The sequence below is a fragment of the Pan troglodytes genome, chromosome 13 (assembly GCF_028858775.2).
Source record: "Pan troglodytes isolate AG18354 chromosome 13, NHGRI_mPanTro3-v2.0_pri, whole genome shotgun sequence".
NCBI lineage: Eukaryota > Metazoa > Chordata > Mammalia > Primates > Hominidae > Pan > Pan troglodytes.
Window position 1 is genome coordinate 132799735 of NC_072411.2, and position 15786 is coordinate 132815520.

Below are 15786 nucleotides of genomic sequence, written 5' to 3' on the forward strand. Positions count from 1 at the left end.
TTTTCCCACTACCCTTCTAAGTTTCCCCTACCCAGATCCTCTGGGGCCCCTGTAACAAAAGACAGATTAACAAGAGAAAAACAGAAGTTTATTAGCATATATATATACACACACACACACACACGTATGTATATACATACATATATGTATACACACATGTATATACATACATATATGTATACACATATGTATATACATGCATATATGTGTGTGTGTATATATGAGAGATACTCAGAGAGATGAATAACTCTCCAAGAGGTGGCTGAGAGATATATAAAGAGATATATAAAGAGATGTAAATCACCTCCATGATCATCACAATAGATTCTTACAGAGGCCAGGTGAGAAATAGAGAACTAGCCTAAGTCAGCCTCATGGTGTGTCCTTTGGCTTCATAAACAGACCTTGCAATTTTTTCTCCAGTCCCTGTGTACATAATTTGAATGACTGCACTTAGGAACTAGCAGAACCCTCATTGGTTCACTAGCCTGTGACATAATATCCATTGTAGTAGGAAAAGCAAAGTGGAGACCCTTGAAATTGCCATCCCCCAAGCAAAAATATGGAATTGCAGGGATTAGCACTCTCAAAGACCTAAAAAATATCAACTGGCCTCTGTAATATCTCCATTCAATTCACCTGTATGTCCTCTGTTAAAAACAAAATAAAACAAACCGATGGGTCACATAGATGACAGGGAACATTTAACCCTATAATAGCCCAATTGCAACTGGTGTGCCAAATATGATAGTATTACTAGAACACGACAACATACCTTTTGGCACTTCGTATCCAGCTACTGATATGGCAAAAAACATTTCTTTCAATCCCTATTAGTAAAGAGTTTACTTTTACATTGAAAAGACAGGAATACATATTCATATCCCCAGGGCTATGTTAACTGTTGTTTTCTGCTACAATGTTTTCCTGAAGGACCTTGTTCTCAGAGACATTCCATAGAACCCATAGAACATCATACTTTCCACTATACGGGCCTGGTGTGCAGGTAAGGACAAGTGACTTCACCTTGTCTCATGGGGATCTATGGCAACAGCTAATATGCCATGATGTTCCTAGAAGTGAGATAGGTAGGCAGCCATAAAGAATGTTTCTTCACCAATATAACTAGAAAAAAATCAAGAGCTGGACACCTTGGTAAATGAATGAGTTGGCCAAGTATACATCTTCAACAGGTTACAGGAGGCTCTATAAATATTCCTGAAGGGAGATCACACACATGCATGCAGGTTAAATAAATACATATGTTACTTATGACCCATGTTCACTTTGGGGTGGAGATAACATTAAAATGCAGTAAAATTAGGCTCCATATGTCAAAAGGTGAAACAGAACATAAAGGTGCTATGTGCACAGCCTCCATGACCTTGCCAGAACCAGTCTGTGGACAGTGGTCATTTATCAGGAAGGAATGATTTGTAAGTTGGTCAACTGTTATGTTGAAATCTTGAAAAGGGAGGGGAGTCTGCCAACAGTGTCAGGCCATTGGTTGAAACCAGCAGAGAAGTCTTCCATTCTTCGTTTTCCAGGGCTAGTTTCTGTTTATCTCTTAGAGAATAAAAGTGGCGAACAGCAGGGATGACAACAGTTCTCCTGTCCTACCTCTTCAAGTTTGTGAAAGGAAAATAAATCTTGGAACCCCAAACTCATTAAGCCAAAGTGAAAAGTTAAGCTGAGATCTGGGTCATGCAAACCTGCCTCGTCTTTTGGTTCCTAGATAAAATGGCTACAAGATGAAAAGCTACACGCCTCCCCCATATTTTTCCCATAAGGAAATTCCTAGTGAGCTCCAACAACTTTACCCTAAGATATTTCTGTTAAAATTTCACCATGGCAGGCCAGGCATGGTGGCTTACGCCTGTAATCCGAGCACTTTGGGAGGCCGAGGCAGGCGGATCACTTGATGTCAGGAGTTCAAGACCAGCCTGGCCTACATGGTGAAACCCTGTCTCTACTAAACATACAAAAATTAGTCTGGTCGGGCGTGGTGGCAGGGGCCTGTAGTCCCAGCTACTTGGGAGGCTGAGGCAAGAGAATTGCTTGAACCCAGGAGGGAGAGGTTGCAGTGAGATCGTGCCACTGCACTCCAGCCTGGGTGACAGAGAGAAACTCTGTCTCAAAAAAAAATTTCACCATGGCAATGTAAATTGATAGCTTATCCTTACAGGTGCAGTCACCTCCCTGCCCACCAGACAGAAATGCATATCTGATTGTTTCCCTGCCCCATTTTGTCTATGTCATCTTACATAAAAAAATGCAGATTCACTGAGCCAGAAAAAGGCATGAATTTTTTCCTACCCTATTTTTTCCTACCCTCTCTTACATGAAAACTGTGTACTTCTCAATAGCCCATCCTTTCCCCTTTAAATTTGGAGCCCTCAAAATCATCTTCGGAGAAAGGCATAGACCTCCTGGGCACACGTCCTTAATTTTGACAAGTAAACCTCCTAAAATGATTGAAACTTGTCTTGTCATTTTTCTCGATTGGCAGGTTGTTGGAGTGATAGTGTTAGATTTTAGTTGCAAACATGCTTTGGAAAATCACTTATAATAAGCCAATATCACGCTGGAGGATATCTTTCAACAGCGATAATTAAAATTTTTGAGTGGCTGATTGAAAGATTATCTTTCTAGCCGTAATTAAATAAAGTGAATATTTTGTCTAAAATGGCTCCTTCAAGTTTTTGACTAATAAAAAAGTATAGCTATCTGTGTTCTATAGAACACTGTAGACAGTAGATGGTAGAGATCATTATATACCCAGCCTGGGCAACATGGCAAAAGTCCATCTCTACTGAAAATACAAAGAATTATCTGGGTATGGTGGTGCTTGCCTGTAGTTGCCATTACTTGGCAGTCTGAGGCGGGAGAATCACTTGAGCCCAGGAGGCAGAGGCTGCAGTGAGCTGTGATCACGCCACTGCACTCCAGATAGGGCAACAGAGTGAGACCTCGTCTTGAAGATTTAAAAAATTTTAAAAAGAAATCATTATATACATTCAATTTATAGGCATAGAGAATGTTTTGCCTCATCTTTTCTCAAGAAGATAAATATATGACTACATATATTCGGTCCATAAAGCCCATCTATTAAGTGAAAACTTCACATTTCTTGTCTCCCTGCATTTTAAAAGTGAAGGTAAAGAAAATGTAGAAAATAGAATCCCAAGTTAAAGTGACCCCATTGCAAGAACAGTATCTCTGGGAATAAACTGACAATCCACAGCTGGCAGTCTGAGGTGGGAGAGTCACTATGTTCCAGTCACTATTACCAGAAATTGAGAGCAATTCATCTACATGGAGCATCTTCACTCAGTCTGGCTCCCCTCTTACACCTTCCTCTTGTTCCTGTTTTCCCTTCCCACTTGTCCTTATATGTTTATTATACATCTGCCTCTGTTTCACCATGAAGACTTTGGAAGCCATGTGTCAAAGAAAGCAGGACTCCCATCAGCCAGAATCCCTAAATGGCTGTGTGACTCAAAGAACCCTGACAACCAGAAACCACCTTATCCTGATAATGTGAGCAAGAAATCATCTCCTTCTTGTGTTTGAGCCAATAAACACTTTGGGACCTATTTCTGACAGCAGTTATCCTACTTGACGTACAAAAAAAAAAGCTTGTATTGGAAGAGGATGCCATACAAAAACCTGAAATACAGGCCATTGGCTTCATGATTCAGTAACAGGCAGTGAAGGTAGAGAAAATGTAGAAAATAGAATCCAAAGTTAAAGTGAATCCATATCAAAGGAAACATAGCAAAGGCTGGAAAGATTATGCAGCAGCAAATCAGGAAAGGAAGGGGAAAATGAGGTGAAAATTGCTAGCTGCTCACCAAAACCCAGTTTCCCCTCTTTTCCCGGAACACATAGCTGAACTATCTTTTTAAGGATTCTTTGCAGTGAGATAGGACCATTCGCCTCAGTTCTAGCCAAAGAAGTATGCACAAAGGTGATGTGCTTGCTGTATTTCTTTCACAAATTCAACACCAATCCCCAGGTGACCTCGGGAGCCATGGGATGAGAATGCCAAAGCCTCTATCAGCCTAGGTCCTCACCTAGGTCCCCAACTGACTGTGTGAAAAAGCCACCCAATATTCTGCCTCCAACATTTTTTTTTTTTTGAGACAGGGTCTGGCTCTGCTGCCCAGGCTGGGGTGCAGCGGTGCAATCACAGCTCACTGCAACTTCCACCTGCCAGGCTCAAGTGATCCTCTCACCTCAGCTTCCCAAGTAGCTGGGACTACAGGCGCACACCACCATGCCCAGCTAATTTTTGTATTTTTTAAAGAGATGGGATTTCACCATGTTGCCCAGGATGGTCTCGAATTCCTGAATTCAAGCAACTAGCCTGCCTTGGCCTCCCAAAGTGCTGGGATTTCAGGCATGAGCCATCACACCTGGCCTGTAACCTTCTTAGACTTTTTATATAAGTGAGGCATAAAGTTCTACATGTTTGAGCCACAGTGGGAAGGAGATTATTTGTTAAAGCAGAGAGCTTCCTCTAATTAAAATATGCTATATATTATATACAGAATTTAAGTAGGAAGATAAAATATGGATCATTTATATTTAAACATTTTTCAATTGGGAAAAATAAATAAAATAATTAGAATGAACTCTTTGTAAACCAGTGGTAACATCATGAGTTTATAATTGCTTACATTTTTTCCAAACATGTCCTCCCATAGAAGATATGTTTCAACTATTCATAGAATCTAGAAATAATAGAGGAAATAAAAAGGCAAAAACATATTAAGTAAAAAAGAGCAATACATTTTAAAACAATTTGCACTTTGAAGGGTATTCAGATCATAATGGCATTTTGATTATCATTTTCTGTCTTATCTAGCCATTTCTCTATTTAATAATTGAGTTCTGGGTGTCCAGGATTTTAGTCCTAGCTCATTGTTTAAATCTCAGACTACAAAAAAAATAGCCTTAAACAGTAACATGCCATGATTTCCTCATTTATAAAACAGAGAGATTGCTGGGTACAGTGGTTCACACCTAATCCCAGCATTTTGGGAGGCTGAGGCAGGAGGTTTGCTTGAGCCCAGGAGTTCAAGACTACCTGGGCAACATAGTGAGACCCACATCTCAATTAAAAAAAAAAATTTAGGCCGGGCGCGGTGGCTCACACCTGTAATTCCAGCACTTTGGGAGGCTGAGGCGGGCAGATCACGAGGTCAGGAGATCAAGACCATTCTGGCTAACACAGTGAAACCCCGTCTCTACTAAAAATACAAAAAATTAGCCGTGCGTGGTGGCAGGCTCCTGTAGTCCCAGCTACTCAGGAGGCTGAGGCAGGAGAATGGTATAAACCGGGGAGGCGGAGCTTGCAGTGAGCCGAGATCACGCCACTGCACTCCAGCCTGGGCGACAGAGCGAGACTCCATCTCAAAAAAAAAAAGAAAATTTAAAAATTAGCCAGGCATGGTGGTGCGTACCTACAGTCCCAGCTACTCAGGAGGCTGAGGTGGGAGGATAGCTTGAGCCTGGGAGGTCAAGTCTGCAGTGAGCTGTGATCATGCCACTCTACTCCAGCCTGGGCAACAGAGCGAGATCCTATCTCAAAAAAAAAAAAAAAGGAAAGAGAGACAGAAAGAAAGAAAGAAAGAGAGAGAGAGAGAAAGAGAGAGAGAAAGAAAGAAAGAAAGAAAGAAAGAAAGAAAGAAAGAAAGAAAGAAAGAAAGAAAGAAAGAAAGAAAGAAAGGACAAGACAGGACAAAAATTTTCCTGCTTAATTCTTCTGAAAGTATTTTTAAAATACCTTAATCATTTGCAAAATTACTCTGTAAAATTATTACATTAGCCCATGACATGCTAGAGGAAATTTTTCAAAGCTACTGTTTGGGTTAGAAATAGTTTAATATGTAGCTTTTCTTTCTGGCACTAATTAGATAATGCAGCAATTGTCTTTTTTTTTTTTTTTTTTTTGACACAGGGTTGAAAAAACCCTGTCTGTTGAGACAGGGTTTCAGCCTGTTGCCCAGGCTGAAATGCAATGATGCAATCATGACTCACTGCAGCTTTGACCTCCCAGGCTCAAGTGATTCTCCCACCTCAGCCTCCCTAGTAGCTGGAACTATAGGCATGTGCCACCACACCGAGCTAAATTTTGGTTTTTGTTGTTGTAGAGACAGAGTCTTCCTATATTGCCTAGACTGGTCCTGAATTCCTGGGCTGAAGCAATCCTGTTGCCTCTGCCTCCCAAAGTGTTAGGATAATAGGCATGAGCCACTGTGCCCGGGCCCAGTTGTCTTTTGAGGCTTTTTCCACATTTGTGCCCAAAGGACATTATCAACCAGTAGAATTCTTAGCTTTCTATGCTCTATAAAAGATAAGGTATAAACAGATGTAGAAATCACACCATAAAGTCAAAACTTCAGTATTAAGAGGCATGACAATGTGTCATTTATACAACAGCACATCAAAAAGTTTATCTACCACGATCAAGTAGGCTTCATCCCCAGGATGCAAGGCTGGTTCAACATATGCAAATCAATAAGCATAATTCATCACATAAACAAATCTGAAGACAAAAACAACATGATTATCTCAATAGACACAGAAAAGGCCCTCAATAAAATTCGACATCCCTTCATGTTTAAAACTCTCAATAAACGAAGTATTGAAGGAATATATCTCAAAATAATAAGAGCTATTTATGACAAATCCACAGCCAGTATCATATTGAATGGGCAAAAGCTAGAAGTATTCCCTTTGAAGACTGGCACAAGACAAAGATGCCCTCTCTCACTACTCCTATTCAACATAGTATTGGAAGTTCTAGCCAGGGCAATCAGGCAAGAGAAAGAAATAAAGGGTATTCAAATGAAGACAGGAAGTCAAATTGTCTTTGTTTGCAGATGACATAATCCTATGTCTAGAAAACCCCATCATCTCAGCCCAAAAGCTTCTTAAGCTGATAAGCAACTTCAGCAAAGTCTCAGGATACAAAATCAATGTGCAAAAGTCACAAGCATTCCTATACACCAACAACAGGCAAGCAGAGAGCCAAATCATGAATGAACTCCCATTCACAATTGCTACAAAAAGAATAAAATACATAGGAATTCAGCTAACAAGGCAAGTGAAGGACCTCTTCAAGGAGAACTGAAAACCACTGCTCAAGGAAATCAGAGAGGACACAAACAAATGGAAAAACATTTCATGCTCATGGATAGGAAGAATCAATATTGTGAAAATCGCCATACAGCCCAAAGTAATTTATAGATTCAACACTATCCCAACTAAACTACTGTGGACATTCTTCACAGAATTAGCAGAAAGTATTTTAAAATTCATATTGAACCAAAAAAAAGAGCTCATAGAGCCAAAACAATCCTAAGCAAAAAGAACAAACCTGGAGGCCTCACACTACCAAACTTTAAACTATACTACAAGACTACAGTAATCAAAACAGCATGGTACTGGCACAAAAACAGACACATAGACCAACCGATCAGAAGAGAGAACTCAGGATTAAGGCCTCACATCTACAACCATCTGATCTTCAACAAACCTGACAAAAACAAGCAATGGGGTAAGGATTTCCTATTTAATACATTGTGCTGGGAGAACTGGCTAGCCATATGCAGATAATTGAAACTGGATCCCTTCCTTACGCCTTACAAAAAATTAACTCAAGATAGATTAAAGACTTAAATGTAAAACTCAAAACTATAAAAACCCTAGAAGAAAATGTAGGCAATACCACTCAGGACATAGGCACAGGCAAAGATTTCATGACAAAATCACCAAAAGCAATTGCAACAAAAGCAACAACTGACATTTTCACAATTAAACTAAAGAGCTTCTGCACAGCAAAAGAAACTATCACCGGAGCCAACAGGCAACCTAGAGAGTGGGAGAAAATTTTTGCAATCTAGCCATCTGACAAAGGTCTAATGTCCAGAATCTACAAGGAATATAAACAAATTTACAAAAAAAAATCAACTCCATTAAAAAGTGGCCAAAGGATATGAACGGACATTTCTCAAAAGACATTCAGGTGGCCAAAAAACATATTTAAAAAGCTCAACATCGCCAGGCGCGGTGGCTAACGCCTGTAATCCCAGCACTTTGGGAGGCCAAGGTGGGCGGATCACGAGGTCAGGAGATGGAGACCATTCTGGCTAACATGATGAAACCCCATCTGTACTTAAAAAAAAAAAATTAGCCAGGCATGGTGGCAGGCACCTGTAGTCCCAGCTACTCGGGAAGCTGAGGCAGGAGAATGGCATGAACCCGGGAGGCGGAACTTGCAGTGAGCCGAGATCGCGCGACTGCACTCCAGCCTGGGCGACAGAGCAAGACTCTGTCAAACAAACAAACAAACAAAAAAAGCTCAACATCACTGATTATAAGAGAAATGTAAATCAAAACCACAGTGAGATACCATCTCATGCCAGTCAGAATGGCAATTATTAAAAAGTCAACGAACAGCAGATGCTGGCAAGGTTGCAGAGAAATAGGAACGCTTTTACATGGTTGGTGGAAATGTAAATTAGTTCAACCACTGTGGAAGATGGTGTGGTGATTCCTCAAAGATCTAGAACCAGAAATACCATTTGACCCAGCAATCCAATTACTGGATATATACCCGAAGGAATATAAATCATTCTATTACAAAGATACATGCACACGTATGTTCATTACAGCACTATTCACAATAGCAAAGACATGGAATCAACCCAAATGCCCATCAATGAAAGACTGGACAAAGAAAATGTGGTATGTATACACCATGGAATACTATGCAGCCATAAAAAGGTATGAGATCACGTCCTTCACAGGAGCAGGCATGGAGCTGGAAGCAAACTAATGGAGGAACAGAAAACCGAACACCGCATGTTCTCACTTGTAAGTGGGAGCTGAGCAATGAGATCACATGGACACAGGGAGGGGAACAACACACACTGGGACCTGTTGGGGGTGGGGTGAGGGGAAGGAGAGCATTAGGAAAAATAGCCAATGCATGCAGGGCTTAATACCTAGGATATGGGTTGATAGGTGCAGCAAACCACCATGGCATACATTTGCCTATGTAACAAACTTGCATATCCTGCACATGTACCCAGAACTTAAAATGAAAATGAAAAAGCCTCATAATTTTGCTAGCATATTTAAAATAAAATATCAACATATGAATACACAGACTCAAAGCTTCCATTTGTTAAACATGGACTTTATAATTATGCGGAGAATGGATCCAGTGAGTTGCTTGGATCCCTTTCATGTGGATGCACTGAGAAAGTTCAGACTCCTAATTACGATCTTTTTCTTCTTTACCTGGCCAAATTCTTGGTGAGGAACTTTGTTTCTTGACCTTATTCTTTATCATTATTTCCTAAAGGATAACAGCTGCTGATCATAGGAGAAAGTAATAGAATTCTTTAGGGGTTTTGGTGATAACCAACTCAGAAGAAAATGCCATATTACAAAAAGGAAGAAAAAAAGAAACCTAGGAAAGACCTGGAAAAGTTCCAGGCTGGAATGTACCCACCCACAAGCCAAATTAGTCTGCTTTTTGATTCATCTGAGGGATAATCAGAAAGGTTGGGAAAAACTTACCCACAATAGGCAACTTGCATTGTCTTGCAAAACTCTTCTTACACTTTGCTCCCTTCTGATATCCTACCCTTTCAAATCATTCTACACATTTCCTCTTCCTCTGCTCTTTTCCTCATATATGGAAGCCTTGGAAACTATGTGTTAAAGGCATTAGAGCCTCCACCAACCACAGTCCTCAAACAGGTGAAATAGAGCTTTGCCCATCCATCCCATCCTCTATCAACATGGAACCCCCTTGTTTACAAGAATGTAAAACAAGCCTCAATTTTGCTTGAGCTGTTACATAGTTTTTGGTCCATTTAACAGCTATTATCCTATAACAATGAATATAGAAGTCATCATGAAAACTGGCACTGGTGATGAGAATGCTGTGGCCCATGCTTGTAATTCCAGCTGAGCCAGGAGGATTGCTTGAGTCCAGGAGTTCGAGGCTGCAGTGAGCTAGGATGGCGCCACTGTACTCCAACCTGGGTGACAGAGCAAAACCCTGTCTCTAAATAAATAAATAAATAGAAACTAGTACTGGAAGTGAGGTGTTGCCATAATAAAAATGGCTTAGTGATCAGGAATTTTATATCAGAGCATGGAAAATGGTTTCCTTTATTAGGCAATGGCAAAACATGATAGATTTCTTGCAAGATATATCACAAAAGGTAAACATTTTTTTAATGCTTCTAAGTCCTGTAGCTCTAGGAAAACGAATTGGAAAACACTATCAATAGAGTCTGTTGGTTACCACTCACTGGGTTTGAAGGCTTATTACAGTTAAGAGATCAGCTCCAGCAATAATTGATTCATTTGAGAACAAAAGTGAATGGGACTCAAGAGAGTACAGAAAAGTGGGTTCTCGTAGGGTTGGAGAAGCCAAAAGATTCTGAACTCCGAAGAGTAAGAGATGAGACTGAAAGAGGCTTTGAGCAACAAAAAGCTAGTTAGGGTTTCTCGATTAAACAGAGGAATTGAGCACTGAGGTAAATTTCAAAGTAAGCAAAGCCTTGACACCTAACCACCTGGCATCAGATAGCCTCAAGGGAGTACCATTCAACTAAGAGAGAAATTTGGTTTGGGAGGGAAAAGTTAAGAAATAAATCAGGCTTATGGATTAAGTTTAGAAAAGAACTCTAGATGTTGTTATAAATATGTGGAATTCATGGACAATAAATCAATGAAAAGCCAACCAAGCTTTAATAAAATCACTGAAAGAACCATAAACCTGAACACGAAGTACTTTTCAAGTACTGTTCAAGCCTTAATAAAACCCTTAGTCATCCAAACTTAAACATGCAGAAAAAAGCTGTGAATATATACAGTGCTATAGAAGGGTGTGTCCCCCAGTGGATACTTCAGAGGTGGCCAAGAAGGAAATTGAAAGAGAAAATGAAAAAAAAAAAAATAGAGGGCAGGGTCAGGAGAATTATTTCAAAAGAGCAGAATCAAAGTCAAGAAATTTCCAAATTCCTCCACTGCTAGAGGAGAGGGACCCCTTTAATCACAGCCCGGTAGATTTAGATAATAGACCATTGGCCACTGTGTGTCTCCCATTTTTCCACTTCCTAGATAGTAGTTGTATTGGGATTACTCTGTCACTGATCAAATATTGTATATTGGAAGTACAGTAAGGGAAGACAACCTTATTAAAAGGTCACCAAAACATCAAGAACATCATCCAGACCTGATAGGGAGAACTGTACTTCACACAAAGTAAGTGGATACTGGCCTGTGTGCAGTAATTATATGGGAGTTTGTGTTATCTCCTGTAAGGGAGGGGCAGGAAGAAAGAGGGTAAGGGGTTCTATATGTGGGAAGATCAGAAGAAGGGTGATACTTGAGGACAAGATAGAAAGTGTATAGGAGAGACAGCTAGCTGCTTACCCAAACTGTGTTTTCCTCTTCTTCCAGGGCACACAGTTAAACTATATTTTCCAGGAATTCCTGCAGGTAGGAGTGGCCTATGACCGAGTTCTAGATAGAGGAACATCTGAGGAAGACATGTGCCTAGTTCCAAGGCTGACCCATAAAAGCTTCTTACACGTACTGCCCCACAATCTTTCCTCTGCCATGAACTGGATGGCAGTCTCCAAGTAAGGACACCCTTGGAAACCATGAGTGTCAAAACCTCCATCAGTCTGAGACAATGCATAATTATATGGAAGAGAGCCCCCAACAACCCAACAACCCTCCCACCTCACCAACTTGTAACTCATTAGACTGTTTTAAAAGAAATAAACTTAAATTTTGTTTGAGCATGTTATATATATTGGGGTCTATTTGTTAGAGCAGATAGCCTAATCTAACTACTACAAAGCAAGCTAACTACTACTATTACATGAATCTTCCAAAATCAAAAGGAATTATTTTCTATTTGTAACATATGCAGCAAACAATTAGAATAATTCTTTTGTAAAGAAAAATATGTTTATATGAATATTAAGAGTTTTATTGGCTTTTCTCTTTTCCAAGTGGCTTTTCCCAAAGTATATTTACTTCTAATATCTATAAGATTTATAAAATGGCAGGAGAAATCTAAAATAGGAATGTGTAAAGTCCTTATGTTGTCTAGAAAATGGTAAGAGTATTAATGTTTACTAGGCATTGATAAACCAAAAATGACTATAATAATGTAATTTTAATGTAATCCAATAAAGAAGTAAGAAGAAGAAAAGGAACATAAAACAGGTAAGACAAATAGAAAACAAGCAGGAAGATGGTAGATTTAAACCTAAATATATCAGTAGTTACATGGAAAGTAAATGAAACAACTTCTCCAATTAAAAGCCAAACATAGCCCAGGCACAGTGGCTCATGCCTGTAATCCCAGCACTTTGGGAGGCCGAGGCAGGTGGATCATGAGGTCAGGAGTTCGAGACCAGCCCGGCCAATATGGTGAGACCCCATCTCTACTAAAAATACAAAAAAATTAGCTAGGCATGGTGGCGTGTGCCTGTAGTCCCAGCTACGCGGGAGGTCAAGGCATGAGAATTGCTTGAACCCAGGAGGTGGAGGTTGCAGTGAGCCGAGATCGTGCCACTGCACTCCAGCCTGGGTGACAGAGCAAGACTCCGTCTCAAAAACAGACAAAAAAAAAAAAAAGGCAAACATTGTCATACTGGATTAAAGAAAACCTATAGGCTGCTTGCAAGAGACATGATTGAATATACGAAGATATATAAGTTAAAAATAAAAAAATGGAATAAGATATGCAAACACTAAGTCATCTCAAAAAAATATAAAGCCAGTGAATGGTATCAGAACATATCACCCCATAATATGCCACTTTGCCATGTTGATTATTTTGAGCTGAAGGCAATTGAGAAACAGCAGATGCAGAAAGGGGTCTCTTCCTTACACCTTTATGCCTAAGAAAAGTGCCATCCCTGTGCCTGGAATAGAACATTCTTATTGCCAGAGTCAAGGAGTTGAAGCCATGATGAATCTGTACAAACAAACCTCACTAAAATAACCCTTATCTCCCATTAGTTTTCTCCATATATTTCTTAGTCACTTTCCCATAATTTACCACTCTTAGCCCAAATCCTTTTTTCCTTTGTATTGTTACATCTCCACAAGTTATTGCTCTGTGTTAAAATAGTATATAAGCCTCCAGTCAATTCATTTCTTTGGGGTTTTTATTTCTTGCTATGATGTTTCCTTTGCCATGTAAAAATATTAACATTAAATAAAATTTCTGTGCTTTTTCTCCTGTTAATCTGCCTTTTGTCAGTTTAATTGATAGGTCCCAGGCATTAAACCTAACAGAGTAAAGAAAAAAAAATTTTTTTCTACACTGGTGTAGACTTTTAAGCAAAAAACACCATTAGGGATAAAGAGGGACATTACATAATGATAAGAAATTCAGCACACACAAAAGATAATTCTACATTTATTGGTACCTAACAGAAAAGCCACAAAATATATAAAGCAAAGATTGACAAGATTAAAAGGAGAAATAGACAAATCCACTACCAAAGTAGAAGCTTGTAACTCACCTCAGTCGCTGATGGCACAAACAAAAAATCAGTAAGGATGTAGAAAATCTGAACCATGTGATTAACAAACTTGACTTAATTGACATAGCTAAAACAACATACCCAACAACTTCAAATGTGCATTCTTTTTAAGTACACATGGAACACATAAAAATGATAAATGTTGGGACATATAGTAAGTCTCAAATTTCAAAAAACTAAAATTGTGCCAAGTACATCCTCTGACAATAAGAAACAAAACTAAAAATCAATAACAAGAAGAAAATTCCCCATGTAAATGGAAATTAAGAAATAAACCAATAAACACCTCATAGATCAAAGAAAAAATTATAATTGAATTCAGAAAACAATTCCTGAATGATAATAAAAATATGACATATCAAAACTTATGAGATTCACCAAAAGCAAAACTGAAGAAGGAAAAATTATAGCCTTAAATGCATTTGTTAGAAAAGAAGATCCATCCCTGCAAGGTCTGAGAAAAAAAAAAAAAAGAAAAGCTAAAAATCAATGATCTAAGCATCCAAAGGTAGAGATATGAAAAAAGTTAAGAAAGAAACTGATATAGAAAACAAGCATTCAAGAAAGGGGATCAGCAAGTTAAAGTCTAAAGTTAGCTCTTTGAAACAGCTATAAAATTAACAAGCTCCTAATAAGACTAGACTTTTTTTAAGACAAGTGTCACAAGAACAAATATTAGGGGGAAAAAGAATATGTCAATACATATTCTAAAGACATTAAAATATCTCAGGATACTATGATCAGCTTTATGCCAAACAATTGGAAAGTTTAAATTAAAAACACAATTTACAATGTAGGCAAACGCAAAAAAATAAATTTTTTCTACTTTTTCTGTAATTGTTCTGTAACTATTAAAAAATTGAATGTATAATTTAAAACCTCTCTTCAATAAAATTTTCAGGCCAGATGGCTTAAGTGATGTATTTACCAAGCATTTAAGGAAGATAATACACCAAATTTTATCAACCACGTCCATAGAATAGAAACAGAAGAAATAACTACTGATTATTTTGTGAGACCAGTATAACCATAATTCCAGACTCTGAGGAGGGCAAAACAAGAACCTAATGATTTCAAACAAGAATCTCTTTCATGAATACAGTTGTAAAACTCCCCAACATAAAAAATAAAGCCAGTTATATATTAAAAAGTATAATTCTTATGACCAAGCTAGGTTTATTTCAGAAATGCAAGATTGGTTGAACATTCAAAAATCAATCAGTGGGCCAGGTGCAGTGGCTTACGTCTGTAATTCCAGCATTTTGGGAGGCTAAGGCAGGCCAATCACTTGAGGTCAGAAGTTCCAGACCAGCCTGGCCAACATGGTGAAACTCCATCTCTACTAAAAATACAAAAATTAGCCAGGTGTGGTGGCATGCACCTGTAGTCCCAGCTACTCAGGAGGCTGAGGTAGGAGGATCACCTGAGCCCAGGAGGCGGAGGTTGCAATCAGCCGAGATCATGCCACTGCACTCCAGCCTGAGCAACAGAGCAAGGCCTTGTCTCAAAAATAAATAAATAAATGTAATAAAATGCATTAACAGATTACAGGAAAAAAGCTATTTGATCATGTTCATAGGTCCAGAAAAACATTCAATAAAAATCAAGATGGGCACGGTGACTCACACCTATACTCCCAGCATTTTGGGAGGCAGAGGCAGGTGGATCACTTGAGTCTAGGAGTTTGAGACCAGCCTGGGCAACATGATGAAACCCCATCTCTACAAAAAATACAAAGAAAAAATTAGCTGGGATTGGTGGTGCACACCTGTGGGTCCTGCAACTCAGGAGGCTGAGGCGGGAGGATCACCTGAGCCTGGGAGGCAGAGGTTGCAGTGAGCCATGATGGTGTCACTGTACTCTAGCCTGGGTGACAGAGGGAGACTCTGTCTGGAAAAAAAAAAAAATCAATATCCATTCATGATTAAGAAAAACTTAGCAAACCAGGAATTGAAGGACACTTCCCTAATTTAGTAGAGGGCATCCATAAAATACTCACAGCATGGCCAGGCACGGTGGCTCATGCCTGTAATCCCAGCACTTTGGGAAGCCGAGGCAGGCAGATCACGAGATCAGGAGTTTGAGACCAGCCTAGCATGGTGAAACCCCTTCTCTACTAAAAATAGAAAAATTAGCCGGGCGTGGTGGCACCTGTAATCCTAGCCACTCAGGAGGCTGAGGC